General features: G+C 42.1%; 2 protein-coding genes across 5 annotated transcripts in view; both read left to right on the forward strand.

Annotated features, from left to right (window-relative positions):
* Positions 1-3035, forward strand: part of kcnh2b (potassium voltage-gated channel, subfamily H (eag-related), member 2b) — a 207872-nt gene extending 204837 nt beyond the window's left edge. The window contains exon 15 of the mRNA XM_048266114.1: positions 1-3035. This exon is cut by the window's left edge and continues 1822 nt beyond it. The gene's annotated coding sequence lies outside the window, so the exon portion shown is untranslated.
* Positions 3036-6661: 3626 nt separating this feature from the next.
* LOC125309986 (microtubule-associated protein 4) overlaps positions 6662-12500 on the forward strand; it is a 106834-nt gene continuing 100995 nt past the window's right edge. For 3 of the 4 annotated variants that reach the window (XM_048267132.1, XM_048267134.1, XM_048267135.1), the window contains exon 1: positions 6662-6743. The gene's annotated coding sequence lies outside the window, so the exon portion shown is untranslated. The remainder of the gene's footprint in view (positions 6744-12500) is intronic. The other variant, XM_048267133.1, reaches the window with a different exon arrangement.

The raw sequence follows: 12500 nt of genomic DNA on the forward strand, positions 1-12500 counted from the left end.
TATTTTCAGTTTGTTTCAGTTTGTTACATTTTGTTAAATCCCATTTGCACAAAGACAGCAATCCAGTGACGGGGCCTGCACTGAAGGTTCAAAGACAACCAGTTTACTGTATGACAGACAAGCAAAGATTGTATGACACTGTTGGTTTGTTTGAGCCAAGAGACTATTTATTTATTAGACATAGAAAGTTTTTTTTTTTTTTTTTTTTTGTAGGTTTCACAGAGTTGTATTTTTAATTTTGCAGAGATCTATTAATGTTATCTGTAAATTAGTTGGTTGACTGGTGGCGGACATTTGTGTGCTAACATTGCCTCCTTCTTCTCATCCCATCTCTCTCTCAGATTGTGTTTGTTTATTTTTAACAGCTTTGGTACATTTACATGTATGTACAGCACAGACTCCTCCAGTAACAGCAGGAATTGCACTTCAAAACATGTCTTTATTATTATTATTATTATTATTATTATTATTATTATTATTATTATACATTTGTTTATTCATTATCATGTGTGTATTGGTTACTGTACAGTATATCTTAGTCTGATTGCTAGACTGTTTGAAACTTAATATATTTATCTATTTTAATAAGACTCATGCATGTAAACTGTAATTGCCAGACATGCAAAATGTCTCCTGTCTGTCATCCACTCATAATCAGCCACTAGTTCACCTACATTCGAACACAGCTTTAAACATAGAGGAACACTGGAGCCAGAGAATACAGCTTCCTACTGCCCAGTCTACGCACAGAGAGGCAGGGGATGTGGGGGTGAATTTGTGTTTGTTTGTTAGTTTTTTTACATCTTAAAAAAGTCTGAGTGCTCTTGTCATGTAATCTATGGTTTTGTCATGATTTGTATGGTTTGAGTGAGCGGCGTTTTGAAGCTGGTATTGGTGCACTTTAGGAGTACAGCCAAAGCTGTGGCCACCCAAACTGCGGCTCTGTTCTCCTGTGGTTCTGGCCGAGCTTGGATCTCACCCGGGTTTGGTCTGACGCTGCGGTGGATCCAGTCCAGAGCCAGCCACTATCGTGGGAGGCTGAGTTGTTATCTATTTGGTTCTGGTACCATGTGGTTCTTCTGGCACTGTGGTTCCGGTGTGTGTGTGTGTGTGTGTGTGTGTGTGTGTCTGTGTCTGTGCATCTCTGTGTGTGTGTGTGAGTGTGAGAATGTATGCAGTGTAATGTGGTGAGGATTTTAGTGTTTTGTTTTTGAAATACGTGAAATGCGGCTCCTGGGGAGATTCTCCTGTAAATCCACTCATCTAGTGGAGACTCAGCTCTGAGATGGTCTTCCATGGACACGGCTGTCTTTTATTTTTGTTTAATTATTATTTTGTTGTCTTCTCGAGATTCTCTCGCCAGAATATGGCCCTGTGAATAGTTTTAACTTAAAAATTCTACAATGTTCACTCAATCTAATATGGACCTCTGCATAACACAACATATCAACTGATACTTCATTTTTTATATAAAGTTCAAAATAGTGATACAGCAGGTTTCATTAGATTTACTTGACTGTGGCTGAGTTCCAATCATGAACTAGTCTGCATTGTTTCTTAGGGATGGCCAGATCTTGTGCATAGTGCAAATTGCATAGTGCAAAATGCTTCTTCACTGTTAGCCGATGTGGCATTGCCTAGTGTGTGTATTTCTCCTTATCCACGCGGCCACTCTACCATCTTGTCTGTGCTGAGTTTAATGTTGTTATTGTGCTCTATGGGCAGGTGAGGTAGTGACTGCCACCTAGAAAAGTCAGGACATTTGCCCACTCCCCCACCCCACCCAAGCCAGCTATTCTGTGTGCTGTGGTCCACCTCATAGAGCCCGTGAGATGATAATACATGATGACAACTTTTTCATCCATGTTGCCAGGCAGTGTTGCTGATTGATGTATGGACACTTTCTCATTGCATCAAGCAACATTTTTTTTTTATCTGGAGAACTTAAATCATCAGTTGGCAATTATTCAATCAGAACACAATAAACAGGTAATTTGCCCTTCAGCATTACCCAAAAAGTTGCAGTAGTAGTAGTAGTAGTAGTAGTTGTAGTAGCCCACAGCAGGCCTATAGGGGTATAGGTCAGGTTTAGTACTGTTTTATAGCCTCTTAGGGGACTTTCAGAACACATTGATGCCAGGGAAAGCTCTGTGCCCATCGGTAATAGCAATGCCCATGAAGATGGCTCAACTGGCATGGTCGGGCACTGGAATGCCCACGCAATCACTGCTAGCGTCCTTCGTCCTGTCTGTTACATGCGTGTTCATGTTAACATCACATCAAGTCTCACGTGTGTACATACTGTTTAGCAGTGCGGATTTCTTTTTGTTTGTTTGTTTCGTTTTTTTGTTTACCCAAATGGATTGCTCTGTTCCCCTTGTACATACTTTGTAAAGGAATCACATTTTTGGCACTCCTATAGCCAGTACTATGCAGAAAATGTCATTTCTTTGGCATGCTTTGAAATGCAGAAAAAAATACTGTAGAAGAAAAAAGGTATGTTTTATTAAACTATAATAATCATGTGAACACCTACTATGTTAATAGCAATGTTAATAATTATAATGGTAATGATGAAGATGATGATGATGACGATGATGAAGACAACTTTAACATTGTGCACACTTTGTTTGCATGCTGCACTGAGGTTCTTTGAGCAATGAGACGAGAGACAGAGGCAGCTTATTGGCTGCTGAACAGAGAATGTGTAGACTGATGCACTGTACTTTCAGGTCACCAAACAATTGCTTCCTGTGGGGCTGTCAGACTACAGGAAAACTGGCATGAGGTTTTGAGTCACACACTACTGTTAACACATGCGCTGGCTGCTCTGACCACACTCTGTTGGGGGGTTGGTTTATTTATGGCCTGAAGATTAAAACGTTGGCGTGAATTCATGTTGTCACAGCATTCATATCAAACACTACCACAAGCTTGAGAAGAATCCCCAGGTCTTGATTGTGTGATAGCATTATAAATGACTGACTTTATAAAGTTGAAAATATTTATTTCAATAAACCTCTTTGAAAGCAAAATGTTATGTTGCTTTTCATGCTTTGTTTTGTATGTAGTTAGGAGGGGATATCCTACTGTCTTAGTACTTCTAAGCAAAAGTGTTGTTTCTATAACCAGATCCCCTCTATCAAAGGGAGTAAACATAATGAATATCGGAGGGGAAGTTGCTTCCCTGCTGTCAAACATCTTCATGGTATCATATCTCATTTAAATAACAATTGTAAAACATTTTGATTAAGGGTTTATTATACAATGCAGCATATCACTTGGACCTACGGCTGAACCACAGCCGTGGGTTTATCCTTACTAGCCTCACTTGCACTCGTGCCATATTGCTTAATTAGTTTTAACATGCAGCACACTGATACCACTATTGTAATGGGAAGAATTGCCTGTTATAACATGTGCTACAGCAACAACTACTGTAAGTGTAATGCATAATGGATTGTACAGTGAATAAAAAGGGATAATATATTGTTCTGGAAAACATTTGGAGGAGCGTGACACCACTGAGAAAAAAGGTAGCTTACAGCTATAGTGAAAGAGAGTTGGCAGCTATATACTATATATATACTCAATATACTAAAGCCAAATAAATGGGAACATGTTCCTTAAATACTGAGAATAAATCACAATAAATTACAACAATTAAGTATAAGTATATATATACTCTTTTGATCCCGTAAGGGAAATTTGGTCTCTGCATTTATCCCAAAATGTGAATTAGTGAAACACACTCAGCACACAGTGAACACACAGTGAGGTGAAGCACATTAATCCCAGCGCAGTAAGCTGCCTGCAACAACAGCGGCGCTTGGGGAGCAGTGAGGGGTTAGTTGCCTTGCACAAGTCCGAAGCGCTAACCAGTAGGCCACGGCTGCCAATTAAATTATGCCTACCTGAAACTAATTTCACCGTGGTTTTCGCCTGGATGCCAGCCGAACTTAGCCCCAACTACAACATTTGAGGTTGGGAAGTTCGGTCTGGACTTTGTGGACCAATGTGGAGCATCTATGCCCGAACCAGAGCTGTTCGGTTTTGTTCAGAGCTGAAAATGCAACTGTGTTTGACAGAGAACAGATGTAGGTTACTAGTGACAAAATATTAGCTTTCAGTATGGTACGATGTCTTTGTAAGTGACATTTCATTAAAAAGTGTTTCATTCTTCCTGAAACAGAAATGCTGCTGCTAAATGTAGACATTTAGATTTCGCTATCACGTCTGTTGTACAAGATATTGACAGCGCAACAACTAGAAGACAATGTTAAGGTATTTGTGGAGAAGAACCCCTGTATTGGTTGAAACACGCACCATAATCACATCCCAATGGAACGGTATCAGACTCATATTCTGACTAGAATTTGAGTATGACGACAGCAGGCTACCATGGTCTCATAGTCAACGTGTAGAAACAGTTCTACACAGTTAATTACTTTCACTATTGACTGCCATTGAAAACATAGCCTGAAAAAAGCAACACAACCCCAATAATGTTCAAATGACTGAATAAAAATCCTTAGGATATTTATCCTGCAGAGGAGTTGCTGCTTACATCTTGTGACAGTGCGTCTTCAGCTCTGCTTTATATGGGCCTTTCGCTATTAACCAGGTTTTTCTTGGTCAGTGGCGTAATGATTTTTAGAGGGTGTAAGATAGCAATTTTTGGATCATGCGCCATACCACCTTATGTCCTTAATTGACACACCCCTGGGTGCAAGGTTTAATAAAGGCATGGCGACAAATTCCTCACTTTATTGAGTATAAGATTAGAATAAGCCTTGCGTAACACTTTGCGCCACCTTGCGCCGGGTGCACGATAGGGCCCTAAATTGTTTTGTTTTATCTGATGGATTCCAAGCTCTGTCCACTTATGTGACATATATCTCATCCACAAAGCATTACCCATCCCCATTCAGCACAAATCGCATTAAGACACCCGCATAGACACATCCAGTGTGAAAACTACAAGCAACTGAGGTAGTGGTGACAGTATTACAGCTTGTTCAGCAATGTGATGGCGGTGGGGACAACACTTTTTTTGAAAATGGCTTTAGTCTAGTTCAGTGCTCTGTATATGCGGCGTGAAGAATTGGTTCAGGGGATGGTCTGTGTCAGCTGCTATTGTATGTGCTAGGCATGTGATGGCTGTGTCATTCATGTCTGATAGGCTGGGTGTGGGGGGACTGATTATCTTGGAGGCAATATATGTGATTTTTGTGAGTTTGTTTTTGCTGGTGACGGTTAGCATTGTGTAGAAACAGGGTGAGCAGTACAGCAGGGTGGGTTGGATGATGTTTTTGTAGAGTATAGGAGCAGGAGGTGGGGTGTAACAGAGAGGGCTTTCAGTTTGGGTATGACATGTAGTTTTTCTTGTGTGCGTTTCTGGATGGCATTGACATGTTCCTTGAAGTTGAGTTTGTTGTCTATAATGAGTCCCAGGTAGGCCTATTTAAAACGGCTGACCTGTTCAACTGGTCAGGGTCCTTCCAAAGCTATATCTATGATCAATTTCAGAACTAGTAGGCTTAGTCAATCCTGATAATGAGTAGGCCCTAGCATATTTTCATGCATCCGGACTCCTGTCCCTGGCTAAATTTTGCTACCCTATAACAAAGAGTATAGGCTACAACATAACCATAACACAATTTGCAACGCAACTCATTTTTTAACCAAAAAATAAAGTCCCATGACTTGACTATTTAAGGAGAGGATGCGATTCTTTGTCAACATAACAATAAATTATGGCCTAGACCGGGATGACCAGGAGATGACGCAGAAGCCAGACATTGATTAAGGATGGGGCGCCGAGAAGTCGCCAAATTTGAATTACAAGCTAACCGTTAGATGGCGACATTGTACTGTTGTGTAGCCTAGCCTACTATAACAGGCCTAATAACCATCTAATTACGGAATTATGAAGTCATGCATTTACGATGGGCAATTTCAACAAGATCTTAATTTCATGTAACAAAACCACATCTCATATACCAAAATAAATGGAACTTAACACTAATGATTCTAAATTATAAAGCGTAGGCTATCTACCAGAATTTTTAATTTAAAACAGAACACGAAATCTAACGTGAATATGTTGAGTCTGGCTGTAAGCTGTGACACCCATTAGAGGACACACAGGCAGAGCAGTCATCGGCTGAGCTGGTGGTCAACCAATGGGTTTGGATTGCGAACAGCTGTTATACACTTATATCGCCTATCATTCCTAGAATTAAATACAGCCATTTCGTTCCTGTAAAGACATTCTGACGTTTCAGACAGGCAACGTGACATTCTTGCTCCTACTGTCAAGCGGTAGCTCACTGACTTCATATCCTTTGAGCTGAAGGGTGGCCAACTTCAACGAGTGATCTTCACAACGATTGGGTCCTAACTGTCCCGTAAAAGGAGTTAAACGTATTCATTGTACGTTACAGTTGTCTGTCAAAAGTGCACAAATTGCGCTGCCTGCACCCGTTCTTGCGAGCTGCCAGCAAGGCGTTTTTAAATCTGAAGAAGAGATAGGAGATAAGGGCTGTCAAGATCGTTTCTTCTTCACTGTGATTGGTCAATAAAGCTGTCATGTTTTGTTCTGGACATTTGATTGGATGAAATCTGAAAGGCGGTAATGTTAGCCTGCGGTCACTGAGAAGTGCAGTCGGGAGGGCGGATCATCGTGAAGGCAACGAGACTACAGTACGCCCGATAAACTGTCAAAAAATAGTCAACAAAGGGTGAGTGTTGTCAAAATAAACAATGTCTGTCCTTGGGAATGTTGTTAAACCTACGTAGAATTGGTTGCATTAAGTTTCTCTGTCGAATTGTTTGGGAAAACAGTGACGGGACGATGATTTTGGATGAATCGTGCGCTCATTTGGCTCACATCAAAGCGATAGTGCTCGGTGAAGTCGCAGTCACACACCGAGACACGGCGCTGAAGCCACTGCTGTTCGCAAAGTTATGCAAGCTTGTCTTTTTGCTACCAGTCTGTGGGAGAAGTGTCTCTGAAAGTGTCATTTCGGTTGGGCACTTTTTCATTTTAGGGCGCAGCAGCAGTGGATTTTGTTTTGTCTTTGATATTTTTATGGTACCGTGTTAAGCGTAATTCTTCTGCCTGTAGGAGGAGACTATGCAGAATTTCAGGCCTTGCTGACAATATTTATGGAGCAGAAACTATTTAAAACGTGTCAATGATTTTATTGGCCACAATATTCATTCACTCACATCCTGCATAGTGCTTAGCCATGCTTTTTACTTTTTGAGTTTTTGCCATTGCATTCTGGAAGCAGCTGACAACTGGAGAGGCCTGTTGGTGACAAGCGGAGTGCGAGACTTGGTAATTACCTTAGCTGGGGCTGCCATGTGTTTCAAAGTCCAGGCTTGCTGACGTGACCTATGACCTGGGCTGTTCGTGTGCATGGAATCATGAACGCTTCCAACCTCCTCCCAGCTTCCTCGCTGGTGTCTGTATCATGTGTTGTACTTCCTGGGTTATTCTTGAATTTCCTGTCTAGGCTCATCAATGTGTAGCTGGATCCTATCCAGTTCCCTCCCCAGTTACCCCATAGGAGTTAACAGGGCTTGGTGATTTATTGATGAGTGAACTGGTGGATTATGTGTCATATTTCTTACTGTCCGCGGATCCAGTAGGATTACGGTGCAATCCTGCAGAGATTACTGCACTCGGGAATCAGAGGTGGGACTCATGGGGCAGACATGATGGGGCAAATTGGGCAGGGCCTTTAACAAGGAGCAAGTCGTCTCTTGGTGTTTTAAGCCCCTAACGTCGTCTTCCAGGCAGCGCTGCATGGAAGGCACTAGGGTTAGGCAAGGGTTAGGGTTAGGTGCCTTGAAGTCGGCGGTTGCAGCACTGCCTTGAAGTCGCCGGTGGGGGCTTAAAACATCATCGAGAGAGCCTGAATCATGTCTATGAGATACCTTCAGTGCTGAATTAGGGTTAAGCTCAGATGATGAAATGAGGTTTTAGGCTGTAAAAGACCACCGTGTACTAAAATGTAACATAGCCTACACATCGGGACATTAAATTTGCACCAGGTATAGTTCACAATTGTTTAGTCAGAGGCACTGTTCATAACTCTTCATGTTTGTGATGTTGAGGCCTGGTGATGTATAGGCTACACATCAGGAAGCTAAATTTGCACTAGGTATAATTCACCGTAGTTTAGTCATAACTTCATAACATAGTTCTGATCATAACTTCGCTAAGAAGAACCAAGTTGACCTCTCTTCATTTTTGTGTTATTGAGGCCTAAGTGATGTGTAGGCTCTCAGGTTTTGCTGGCATTTGATTATTATGTGAACATACATAGCCATATTCTGGACAATGCTGTTGAGTTCTGGTTTGTTGCCAGCTCATTGCATCTGCCTTCCTTGCTGCAGATGTGACTTGTGCCAACAGTTTGTCGCATTTGTTTAGGTTTAGCAATATGTGGCACACAATGTGAGGTGAAGGAGCGTTGCTGCGACAGAGGAGGGTGGGGTGGGGTATCCTGTTGAGCATTCAGTTTGAGAAAGTGTGAGACTAAGAGAAAATCACAGAGAGTGTGAGATCTGAACAATCTCCCCCCTGTCCGTCATAAAAGGGCCTCTGTGAGTGGGGCAACATGACCTTGGTTTGGTGAAATGTGGCCGCCACCCTGTTCTCTTCCTGCTTGGGTCAGGTTTAAACACCACATTTTACTAAACATTCAGCAGCAGTGTTCACTTTTACTCTGATAGTCATCAAGAACAGCTCACTCTTTTTGACAATTCTACTTTTTAGATTTGATCTGAATCCACTGTTTAGTCTAGATTACGTGATTATTTATAAGTAATCTGTTTAGTCTCGATTATGCAATTATTTGTGAGTAATTTGATTAAAGACTTAATCTTAAAAGAACAGAACAACAGAGTTAGTAATTTAACTCAAATGTTTTTGTACCTGTGGTACACTTTTTTGTGCTCTAGAAACTGGATATCTTGTTTCTGTCACTAGACCTGACGGTGTCTCATTATCTGTGACTAATCTTTCTCTTGATAGTAACTTTTTGTTGTTTACTGGAAGAGGCATCTAGAAATAGCCCTACATAGTGAGGACTTACCAAACAGGAAGTGAGCATCTGAAAGCTACAAAACAAATCATCTGGGAAGATGCAATAAAAAGGTGCTTTGTAATGGAATGCCTTTGATTCCAAGTGGCGTCCTACATTCTGGAGTCTGCTTTGGAATGCTGAATGGAGGCGTGGAGAGCCTCATTCACGTAACTACGGTGCTCACCAGCCATCTTGGCTGCAAAGGGCAAACATGAACCTAAATGTCATCTTTGAACCTAGTGGCTTCATAAGGCCATTAATCATAGTGTCGGACAATCTCAGTGCTTAGGGGACGGCTTGCATCCATCTGAGGGCTACCCAAACCTGTTACATCTCATTTGAGTCCTATATACATGTATATAGGCCTATTATAGGGCTTTAGTTATGAATGAATTAAACAATGACAAACAAAGTGTTGCCATTTAACAGCAGGGGGTTTTGGAGTAAAGACTCTCCCTGCACACATAGGTCTATTGGTCTGCTTAGACTCATAAAACAGTTTACAGCTCCTAAAAGCAGGCTTGGACCATTACGCAACCAGTGAAGCCTGTGTATTAGAAATATTATTGCAGAGATTATGCTGACTAATGCTGGCTAAAGTGCGGAGTGGCAGAGCTTTCCTATGCTGTGGGGTTGAACTGAGGAGGGCGACTGGGTGAAAATGAATGAAAATGCATCGATGGCCAGACTGGGTGTGTCTGTTGTCATGGAGACAGACTGGTCTCAGGGAGGAGGAACCAACCAATGGGACTAACCACTAGGCACTTGCATATTCGTTCCCCCATCTCCACTCTACCACTCTCTCACACACACACACACACACACACACACACACACACACACACACACAATGCCACGGAAACATCCACTCCATCAGATCCACGGCGTGGCGTTAATCTAGTCTGAGCTGCATCTCCCAGAGATGCCGGCTGTGGTTGCCGGGGGTTTCCTGGATGCTGGTGCAGAGGGGACATCTGGAAGGCAGCAAAGAGAGGAGGGAGATAATCCCGTCGATGCCCCTCTCACACGCTATAACAGCGCCACGGCAACCGACCCTAGGTCAGTTGATGGCTGATGAAGAGCTGCGGAACACAAGCTATGTGCGCAAGGGCCACCAGACAAGGATGCTTTTAGGCAGAAGCAGGAAATTGAAATCAATAGTCCTTCATTTTCAGTGTTTGTCTTTGTGCGTGGGTGTGTGTGTGGTAGTATTTGTTTGTCCACATGTGTATGGGCTCACAGTATTTGTTTATGCTTACCACACCCTAGCTACCTCCCCCCCACCCACACACACACACTCTCTCTCTCTTTGAAGGAGTCTATTTCTGTCCTTGACCTAGACTCTGTGTGTGTGCATGTGTGTGTGTGCGTGTGTGTGTGTGTGTGTGTGTGTGTGTGTGTGTGTGTGTGTGTGTGTGTGTGTGTGTGTGTGTGTGTGTGATGGAACATAGAGTTTAGGGGGAGCAGGAGGCAGTGTGCCAGGGAAGTGTCTGTGTTGCTGCTATCGACAGACAGACTGCAGAGTATTCAGCGAGGGAGGGGGGATTGTGTGTGTGTGTGTGTCACCGTGGATACTGCTGAGTCACTGCAGTGCCACCTCTGCAGGCAGGCCGCAGGCATGACCTCATCAAACGGGGACAGGTCAATCACCAAGGCTCTCAGATTTTGTGCTCATACTTATACATTTATACAGTTATACATAGGTTACACGTGTGTGTAACCTGCAAACTACATGTACAAAATGAATGGATCCTGTTGTCAGCTCAACTCTTTATTTAAAAATAAGGGCTGAGCTACACCAGACACGTAACTGAAGCGTTCCGTTCGCGTTCCGTCTGCTGCAACAATTAGCTTCCACTATAATCAATGGAAGTAGCTACACCAGACGTCATAGCGGCGCGTATGTTCGGAAAAAATAGACCATTCATCTAAAATGGATTTTACGCGTCGCGAACGGAACGCTGCAGTTACGCACCTGGTAACACTCAACATCGGAGGCAGCGAAAACAAAAAGTCAGTGTGAGAAAAGACATGAAGACAAGTTGTGTGAGATAATCTATCAATTGTGGATGTCTCATGGGTCAACTTGAGAGCCCTGTCAATCACTGATCTTATCTATCATGGATAGCATTGATTAGCCATAATGCAATTACCTGTGTCCGGAACAGGCACAGGCCTAATGCCAGGAACTATGATTTAATGATCCAGCTCCTGTACTGAAGGATTAGTGCACAGATAAACTTATTTACCGGTAGTTAGATTTATTACTTGTTTTGTGTTTAGTATTTTAATGTCTCATACCAAACCTGCCAATTGATAATTGCTCCAGATGAGCATCAAGTTCATAACATACTGGAAATAAGCACATCTGGAATAATGGTGAAGTCTACTGACACTTGACTTGACATTTTTAACCCTGTCAAGGTCACCTGCCATAACACCTGCCGTCAGTGGTTTTAGGTTTGTCTGGGCAGTAATATTAGCAGTGATGGACTTTACAGAGTCACAGATAAGATCACTTTCTGAAACCAAGCCCAGTGCATGGGTTTGTATTTCCTGCTCTATACAGTACATAGAAAGAAGCATTGTCTGAAATGTTTCCATCTTAAGTGGTTTGTCTTATTTCTGTCAGTACTGTTGAAGCGATTGAGTGATGAAATATAGGCTAAATAAATTATATATACTGTACGTACTTCGTAGAGAAAAAAAAAAGACCTTAAAATTAACGTTGACTGATATTTAGCAGATGCTTTTATCCAAAGTGGCACAGACTCGCAAACGGAATTGGGAATTGAAAGTGGATCGTCTGTTGGTGACGTTAGTTCTGTTTCATCATGGTCTGATCCAAATGATCTGATCCAAATGCATTATATACTTTAACCTATATGACATACATTGATACATTTTATAAGGTTATTCTAAAATCACATTCACATCAGCTCTAAATCCAAAAAACTTCCATATCGTATATGATATTGAACTGAAACTGGCTCTTAAATTCCAATTCAATTCTTGAATTTCACTTGCATTTCAATTGAGTTAGCAAACAGGACGTATGCTCAGTGGCATTTATGTGCATGGTGCACCAGTGAGACTCTGTGCTCATACCACACACAGCATGGATGGACATTCTTAGAGTTCAGCCTTTTATTGTACTGCCTTTAATGCCGCAACATGTCATTCACTGTCAAAAGTACTGTTTTTCTCCAGCGTAATCTCTCTCAGCTCAGTGGCCCTTAAGAAGAAAACGTAGTGTGCAATATTATTATGAGCTGCACTAAAAAACATTGTAGGGTTGAGTGTTTATTAATGTAAGTATTTCTCATTACAGCCAGGCACTAAATTCCTGCCAGGCACGTCTAATCTACTGACTTGGCACCCCATCGGTAGCGAGCTGTA

This window comes from Alosa alosa, chromosome 16 (genome assembly GCF_017589495.1).
Source record: "Alosa alosa isolate M-15738 ecotype Scorff River chromosome 16, AALO_Geno_1.1, whole genome shotgun sequence".
NCBI lineage: Eukaryota > Metazoa > Chordata > Actinopteri > Clupeiformes > Clupeidae > Alosa > Alosa alosa.